Genomic DNA, 9287 nt, shown 5'->3' on the forward strand with positions numbered 1-9287 from the left:
GTCGCCTATGAATGGATTCCTTAGAAACCTGCATGCTATGGAGAGTTATATTCAATAATATATAATTAAACTTACAAATAGCTTTTTAAATTAAAAAAATAAAATCGCCACTTGTCTTTAAACTGTACAGAATTATTTACTTGCAATTGTTGAATGTAGTAGAGAAAATTACCCATAAAATGTTATCTGTTTCATCTTAATTTACACAAAAAAAAATCCAAAAGCTTGAACTATTGAGGCGCCCCCCCCCCCCCTCCTTTTTCCCTATTAGAAAAAACTCAATGACAATACTAGGGTTTTCTAAACTTTATTTCTATACAAAAAAATAAGTAAGATGTTATTAACTTTAAATCACTTTGCATTCAGATTTATGACTCTTTTTCAACGTTTTGATTTAGGACATGTTTCAAAAACATGTGTGCAATACATGTCATTATTTTTTTATCCATGATGCACATAGGTTAGTGTAATCTAAAAAAAATCAAAAAAATCTTTGTTTCCTTTTTAAAAAATAATTTAAAAAATGTTTAAACCCATTCCTTCAACCATTATAGATCTTAAAATTATATTTAATTTTAACAAGCACCATTTGTTTAGAATTTTTCCACGCTTTAATTTATTTATCGCGTATTCTGACCTACTTTCAGGTGCCATGTTGTTTTAATGAAGTGCATGACCGAAACACGATCATTTTTGCACTAAACGAAAAAAAAAAAAAAAAAAAACCAAGAACTCGCAAAAACTTTCGTCAATCGATGCGAGTTTCATGATTATTACTAACGGAGAGTTGCGAATTTGTTTTTTTTTTTTTCCCCTTTCCAATTGTGTTTCACTGAATTGTAAAGCAGTTGCTGAAAGTACATGCCTGTTCAGGACCACGTGAATTCCGAGTATGCGGGCAATTTCCGCTCCGTGAAACAAATATACGTATATATAAACAATGAAAAGACGGTTGCTTTCAGACTGTCGCCACAGCAGCCAGTCTGCTAAATAATTAAGACCCGTGGGAACAGTACAAGCTATTGGTCCGCTGCGCCGGATTCGTTAGACCGCTCATTATTCCCTAGCTCGGTAAATACACAGTCATCATTTTATTTCAGTGAACATAGATTTACTTACGTCACAGCGTTACACTGTAAAAAATATTTGTTTTGTTGATGGAACAGAAATATTTATAAAAAAATTACAAATATTAGTAAATATGAACATTAACATCAAACAAAACTGTACCGCTGCAAAAAAAAATAGTTCGCAGTAATACTTGTTTCTGATTCTTACCCGGGCATTTGTGCTTTGTGTTGTCCTAGTACCTCCAATAGTTAAAGTTATTTGTAAACGGTTCCTTGAACAGTTTTTCAGTGTTAAATGCGAACATTAATTAACACATTGAAACAATATAAAATAATTAAATATTGTTATTTTTTCATAATTTACAATAGTTGTGTTTAAATGAAATATCAATTAAAATATATAATTAACGCGCCAATTTTTGTAAGAAATACTCCACTTATTCTTGAAAAACCGTATTTCTTAAAGAGCCATGTGTTTTACAGAACTACAATATCAATACAAACTATTTATTTGCAACTGGTTTTTCAAAATAATATTTTATAAAAATACATAAAATTTCATAAAAACAATAAACGTCACTTCTTTACGCATTTGGTTCTTTGAGAACTTATTTTTTAATGGCCACCGAAAATTTAAGTCGACAAAATAAAATAACTTTAAACGCATGCAATATATTTCGTATTAAGGAAGTTACAGTGATTTAAATCAATGGAAAATTTGTTTTTCAATACTTATTCGCCCTAGTTCCGATATTTTCGATAACTAACATGACCGATTTTTTTCCATATCGGTTTTATGAGCTGGTCTGAAGTAATTTGTGCAAAATTAATAAATTTATCGCGAAGTCAAATGTTATAGATTAATGTATAATCATACAAACTTTTGAATAGAGATGGTTTCAATGTATATGGACCATTAAAAATTGTAGACATTTTCTGGAAGAAGCAACTTTTTAACGATTGCAATAGGTAGTTTTTTTTTTTCGAATTCTAATTTAAGACTAGAATACCAGTTTTTTTTTTTTGCCTTAAATGAACTGTCGTGTAACTCGTTCTAAATCATAAAACTAGGGTTTAGGAAAATCTGGCTGCCTACAAACAGGGGTCCTAAATGCATTACCGGTGACTTCACGTCTGTAACTTTAGTGTGTAAAAATGCCAAACCAAGCTTTAAATACTTGTAGGCAGTCAACCAAACTTTACTAGACCACGAGAAGTAATTAAAACAAAAACGAAAGGTTGCACAAAGTTACGACGTATTTCTTGTAGCATTACTAACTACATCTAGAGACCTGAAAAATTCGCGAATTTATTTCATGTAATGCTAAAATTCAAATAATTATACCCTAGTGCTGCTTCTGTCATTGGTTCACTGTTAATCTGGAGTAATGAGGGCCAATTAGAGACCCTCACTCATAGAAGTGTCGAATCACAGGCCGCCCAGTCGAGACGACTCACAAGTCAGCAGCCAATGTACAGGTGGCATTTACCCGAGTGTGCAAAGGATTGTGGAGTCTATCCTGCAGGTCATTGAACCCGCGCATATCCCCAACGGCGGCGTTATCCGATGTAACCACGCCTGTGATTGGGTGACATGGGACTTCATCATCGCTGGAACATTCACAGCTTCAATTAAAGTTGTTAATTTTCGCGGAATGAACTTCAAAAGTCTCTATGTGTTCTGTTGTACCCATGAGAGGGGAGGAAGTAATTTATTTTTCGTTATAATTAACTTTTCTGTGACTTTTTTTTTGCTTAACAGCCACACAAACGAAAATGAGTCTAAGAGGAGAGTGAGGGCCGTATCCTAAATTATTTTTTTGCTTGTTATTTCACTCATGATATTCAAAAAATACATCCTATAATCAACCTTATTTCTTTAATCTAAAATGTTTTATCAATGTAATACCTAAGTGGTTGTATTTTTTTTATCTTCAAGATAACTTATTTTTAAACCCTTAGCAATAACTAAAAACTATTAATACTGAGGTATCTAGTTATGAATCACCGTTCATTATGTGGTCTGGGTCGTGATTTCAAATTTAATTTTTAGTAGATCGACTATAAATCGATTTTAAAAAAATTAGATTTTACAAAATCACTTACATTCGGGTTTCCATTATTTTGGGAAAATCATTAATTTATTAATCTATAATTGATTGATGAATTAAATTTAAAGAGCTTCATGGAAAAAAAATACAAACATTTTATGCTCTCAAAATACGCTAGGATTGAAGTTTTTCCAAGCCTTAAAAAAAGTTTTTAAAAAGTTTTTTAACATGTTAATAACATAAATAAAATTTTATTAGAAATTTCTTTAAAAGCATTATTGGAATTATTGAAGGAAGATATTTAAAAAAAGACGCCCCCGTGGTGAAAGTGTGTAGGCCGAACTTGTAAGCCAAACTTTCTGTTCCGAAATAGCGCAGAGCGGCCTCAAAATCTCAAGACCGGTTAAATAGAAGCAAATGTCAAATGGGCGGTTCTGGCGTGGAGGTCGGCGAAAGGCAGGGTAATAAGGGGTGGTGTTAGTCTGGGACAAAGTTCCCGTCCTTGGGCCGGAGGGGGGCGGATAAGTCGGCCTGGTCGCCAGGGGTTGGACAGAGAGGGGTTGAGTTTGCGGGGTGGAGGGGGGGAGGGAGGATTACGTCAGCGCCTCGTCTGACCTCGTGACCCATCGCCGTCTTCAGTCAGTCGACGAAGAACCGCCGGTGAGTATGTCCTGGGTTAAAAAGCCGGAATTACAATAGTCCGTAGCCTCCATCCGTCTTCCGTCCACCAGTCACGTGACCTGCAGCCAATGAGATAGCCGGAAAAATTTCCATCCGTCCGTCCGTCAAAAGCTTGGTGACTTCATACTCCCTCGATGGACGTACGGTTGAAATTATAACCTTTAAAATATGTTAGGTTATTTTTCGTGTCAAATATTTTTACAGTATAAGAAAATAAAGCTTATTTAATTGCGTAACTGCTTACAAATTTTTTTAAAAAAACTTACATTTGAATACATTTCAAAGGTTTTTTTTTTTATTTTTTATTTTCAAACCAAAATTTTCCGAGTCACAGAATTGTGTTATTTACACGTGGTAATTATGGAAATTGGAAAATGAATATCGGAGTAAAAAAAAAAACATTGAGTTTAATTATTTGTAAGTGCTTGGCTTTCATGATGGTTTGTTTATTTAACTAATCTTATTACCCGAGCAAAATTTTCTCCGAAATTTTAATTTTCTCCACATTTTTTCAGCATTCAAATGGAAAAAATATATATATATCATGACAGACGAGTAGTTTTTGTAAATCACTTGGCGGCCGACGGAAGAACGGATCAGTAATGGGAAGACGCGACGGACTGTTGCAATTCCGGCTTACGTCCGTCGATCACGAGACCTGCAGCCAATCAGAAGGCTCGTGACGGAATTCCATCCGCCCCTCTTCGCCAAAGGTTTTGGCGTACACGAACTTTCCATGGGCGGGCAGATGTAATCATATCTATGGAATCGTTTCGAAGGTCAATCATTATCACAATACAAGTCTGTGGAGTTCTTTTCTTTCTTTTTGTAGTTGTTAATCTCTGGTTGCGTATGCGGCGTGATCCGCATCCATGCCCATGGGGGCCCCAGCATGGACATCCTTACAGGATATGAAGGCTGGGTTATCAATAAGGAGGAGAGATCCTCAAAACCTGTAGTTGTTAATCTGTTCTGTGTACGCGTTTAGCAAGGGAACTCTGGATTGTAACAAATATTTTTTTACTAGTGCATTTAGCATGGGTGACAGGACTTAATAAACAAACAACATCGAGATAAATCTCTGATAGGGGGGAAAAAAATGAGTTGGTGGCTGCAACCTTAACGGGGGAAAAATGTTTCGACGGATGGATGATGTCGTGTTGGAAACGGTTCGGCTAGCTGCTTGACTCTGATGAACGAAAGTGAGACTGTCTCTCTGACGAGAGAATCGCGGCGAATTCCCACGTAGCTACTTGTCTTGCGGCTTAGCTCGCAAAGCGAAGATAGTTGGACTCTCTGTATAACCTTAGCCGTATTCTGGTTTATTCACGGCTGTTTCAAGCTAAAAAGGCTTCATCTCACACGCCACGTAGATAACTGTGTTTTAACGGTCGTTCCTCTGGTTTAAAGTAGTATTCCTTGTTTATTGTTCTTTTTTTTTTTTGCAGAAGATTTTTAATTGAATCACCTATATTACTGTTGATGATGGTTTAAAAACTGTTTTTAACACATCAATAATAATTTAGTTAAAGGTAGGTACTAATAACATTTAAAGGCCAGTTAATATTTAAGTTCCACCATGAACTCATATCATGTGAAATCGCGTGGTTTAAAACTATTAACTAACAGTTTTTGTATGCAGTTTTTGTCGTAATTAATTTATTATCAGAATATTGTTCAAACACAAATAAAAATTGGGTTTTCGCAAATTCCTGGTCTCAGGGTAGAATTCAAAGTCATTGGTGCGTTCAACTCATGTTTGCTTTTCTATCGGTTGATATCTTAGCTAGGACATTTCATTTTATCATTATTAACTGGCACTTACTTCTCTCCTAGCTGAACATCGTTTGCTAGCGGTCGTAGAAGGGCGTCTCCAAATAACTGTGGTCCAATCATGAATACAGTGCGAGAATGTGGAGGCTTCCATTCAAACTTGTGAATTTAATGAATGCGCGAAATTTCCGTATTTCGAGTCATACTGCTGTACCTTACCGCTACGAAAGTCCTCACCATTAGGTGGGGAACCTTTTGCCTATTACCGCCTCAAGAAGCAGGGCACAAGACCTCGGTGTGATTGGCCGCTTGTATTATAGCTCAATCATACAACCATCGACGTCAGAGCTCTCAGGGCTGGCCTAATAGCGTCAGAGCTCTCAGGGCTGGCCTAATAGCGTCAGAGCTCTCAGTGCTGGCCTAATAGCGTCAGAGCTCTCAGGGCTGGCCTAATAGCGTCAGAGCTCTCAGTGCTGGCATAATACCGCCAGAGCTCTCAGGGCTGGCCTAATAGCGTCAGAGCTCTCAGTGCTGGCCTAATAGCGTCAGAGCTCTCAGGGCTGGCCTAATAGCGTCAGAGCTCTCAGTGCTGGCATAATACCGTCAGAGCTCTCAGGGCTGGCCTAATAGCGTCAGAGCTCTCAGTGCTGGCCTAATAGCGTCAGAGCTCTCAGTGCTGGCCTAATAGCGTCAGAGCTCTCAGGGCTGGCCTAATAGCGTCAGAGCTCTCAGGGCTGGCCTAATAGCGTCAGAGCTCTCAGTGCTGGCCTAATAGCGTCAGAGCTCTCAGGGCTGGCCTAATAGCGTCAGAGCTCTCAGGGCTGGCCTAATAGCGTCAGAGCTCTCAGTGCTGGCCTAATAGCGTCAGAGCTCTCAGGGCTGGCCTAATAGCGTCAGAGCTCTCAGGGCTGGCCTAATAGCGTCAGAGCTCTCAGTGCTGGCCTAATAGCGTCAGAGCTCTCAGGGCTGGCCTAATAGCGTCAGAGCTCTCAGTGCTGGCCTAATAGCGTCAGAGCTCTCAGGGCTGGCCTAATAGCGTCAGAGCTCTCAGGGCTGGCCTAATAGCGTCAGAGCTCTCAGGGCTGGCCTAATAGCGTCAGAGCTCTCAGTGCTGGCCTAATAGCGTCAGAGCTCTCAGTGCTGGCCTAATAGCGTCAGAGCTCTCAGGGCTGGCCTAATAGCGTCAGAGCTCTCAGGGCTGGCCTAATAGCGTCAGAGCTCTCAGTGCTGGCCTAATAGCGTCAGAGCTCTCAGTGCTGGCCTAATAGCGTCAGAGCTCTCAGGGCTGGCCTAATAGCGTCAGAGCTCTCAGTGCTGGCCTAATAGCGTCAGAGCTCTCAGGGCTGGCCTAATAGCGTCAGAGCTCTCAGGGCTGGCCTAATAGCGTCAGAGCTCTCAGTGCTGGCCTAATAGCGTCAGAGCTCTCAGGGCTGGCCTAATAGCGTCAGAGCTCTCAGGGCTGGCCTAATAGCGTCAGAGCTCTCAGGGCTGGCCTAATAGCGTCAGAGCTCTCAGTGCTGGCATAATACCGCCAGAGCTCAGGACTGGCCTATACTGTCAGAACTAAGGGCTGGCATAATAACGTCAGAGCTCAGGGCCGGCCTAATACCATCAAAGCTCAGGGCTGGTCTAATACCGTAAGAGCTCTGGGCTGGCCTAATACCGTCAGAGCTAAGGGCTGTCATAATACCGTCATAGCTCTCAGTACTGGCATAATACCTTTAGAGCTAAGGGCTGGCCTAATACCACCACAGCTCTCAGGGCTGGCCTAATACCTTTAGAGCTAAGGGCTGGCCTAATACCTTTAGAGCTGAGGGCTGGCCTAATACTGTCAGAGCTAAGGGCTGGCCTATTACCTTCAGAGCTAAGGGCTGGCCTAATACTGTCAGAGCTAAGGGCTGGCGTAATACCGTCAGATCTCAGAACTGGCATAATACCGTCAGAGCTTAGAGCTGGCATAATACCTAATACCTAAGAACGAACAATACAACTCGGGAGTCTAAATGCGGCGTAGTATCTGTGAAGATGCAGCTATCTGAAATAACGAAGAACTCTTGGTTCATTTGAGGTGAATTCCTTCGTTGAAAAGTGTAACAGTGCAGAACCTCTCCCGTCGAAAGCCGGCGAGTATCCCGCAGCTTTGCGATCAGCCACCACCCAGCTGACATGGCCTCATACTCTGAGTCGCGGTATACAGCACCTGTCTAGCGTTAACCTTACAAGTGAAAAATTGGTTGTCTGTAAAGTCGGTTTACGGACGATAGTTTAACGTGACGTCATAACAAAACATTGATGAAATGATTGCATCGTTTTATGAATAAAATTGAATCATTTTTATTGAATTATCGCTATTTTGTATGGATACAAAGAATGAGTGAAATGAAATATACAATTTATTGATAAATTTACTTTTATTTGCACTCATTAATTAAAATATGTTTATTACTTAAACGAACATATTATTTTAACTATAACTTTTATACATGTTTGCTATTTAACTTCTCCCAATCTGTGTTATTCTGTTAAGGATAGGACGATGATAGGAAAAGTAGGAAACGAATGGGAGTGTTTCAAGTTTAATGTGCCTCGAAAAAGTCAAATCGATGGTTGTTCCAATCGAGTGGAAGAGAGATAGGTGCGGCTCAAGCGTACAATGACTTAGGCTATTAGATAATTTCTTTAAAATAATAAAACATGTAAATAGTATGCATTGCTAAAGAAGTTGGAAAAAGATGGCATCGTGCATGAATGAAGAGAATATAATAATAATAATAAAATCTAAACGATATGACAGAATTCGATGGGGGTTTTCAGGCTAGATGTTTTCACTACGAAAACTTGAATGTTCAGAAATAATCAATACAGTTTATAGTTTTGAAACATGCAAACTGATTTTTTTTTTATAAAATAAGGACTTGAAACTAAAAATAATTTAGCTGAAAAATGATTAAAATCACACAAGTAAAACCTCTATTGTAACTAAATCTTACAACGAAATATATCTCAAAGATTTGCTTTTATAATTGCAAAATAGGATGTTTAAATAACTTAAAAGTAGCTTAAAAAAAGAATAGTATTTTTTTTTCTAATATTTGGTTATCATAAAGGTATTTCTTATGTGATTTTAATAATTTTAAACCTATTTTTTATATTTGTCTATATTTTTTTGGTTTCAAGCCCTTCTTTAATCAAACAAAATTAGCAATTTTTTTTTATAACTATACAATTAATTTCACTATTTCTGAACATACAGGTCTCCGTAAAGAAAATATTTGGCCGAAAAAACCATTCCCATCTAATTCTGTCAAAGTCGTTCGGATTTTATTATTATTTTTATACTCTCGCCATTCATACATGATTCATACATACTATCATCTTAATAGTATTATTACCTTTAGGGACGCGGAAATTTCGTGGAGATATTTGGTGCCAAGGTAAAATTCACAGTACTATATACACTCTACACACATATGTTTCCTTTTGTCTTATTTCTAACAGTTCTTACTACTTCTTTGGCGTGAGTCGATGCGATTCATGCCACTCTGCTTCTGGCCCACAATAGTAAAGGGGAGTGTCCAAAACAAAAAAAACATTTGCGATCCAATCATCAAAGCAATACTAAGGTAAACTTCCCTGCGACCACAAGTAGCCGCCAAATTTCCGGTTCTCTTGTCACATCAGTATTATTTCGCAGATTCAATTCACTCCATAC

The sequence above is a fragment of the Bacillus rossius genome, chromosome 13, assembly GCF_032445375.1.
Source record: "Bacillus rossius redtenbacheri isolate Brsri chromosome 13, Brsri_v3, whole genome shotgun sequence".
NCBI classification, from domain to species: domain Eukaryota; kingdom Metazoa; phylum Arthropoda; class Insecta; order Phasmatodea; family Bacillidae; genus Bacillus; species Bacillus rossius.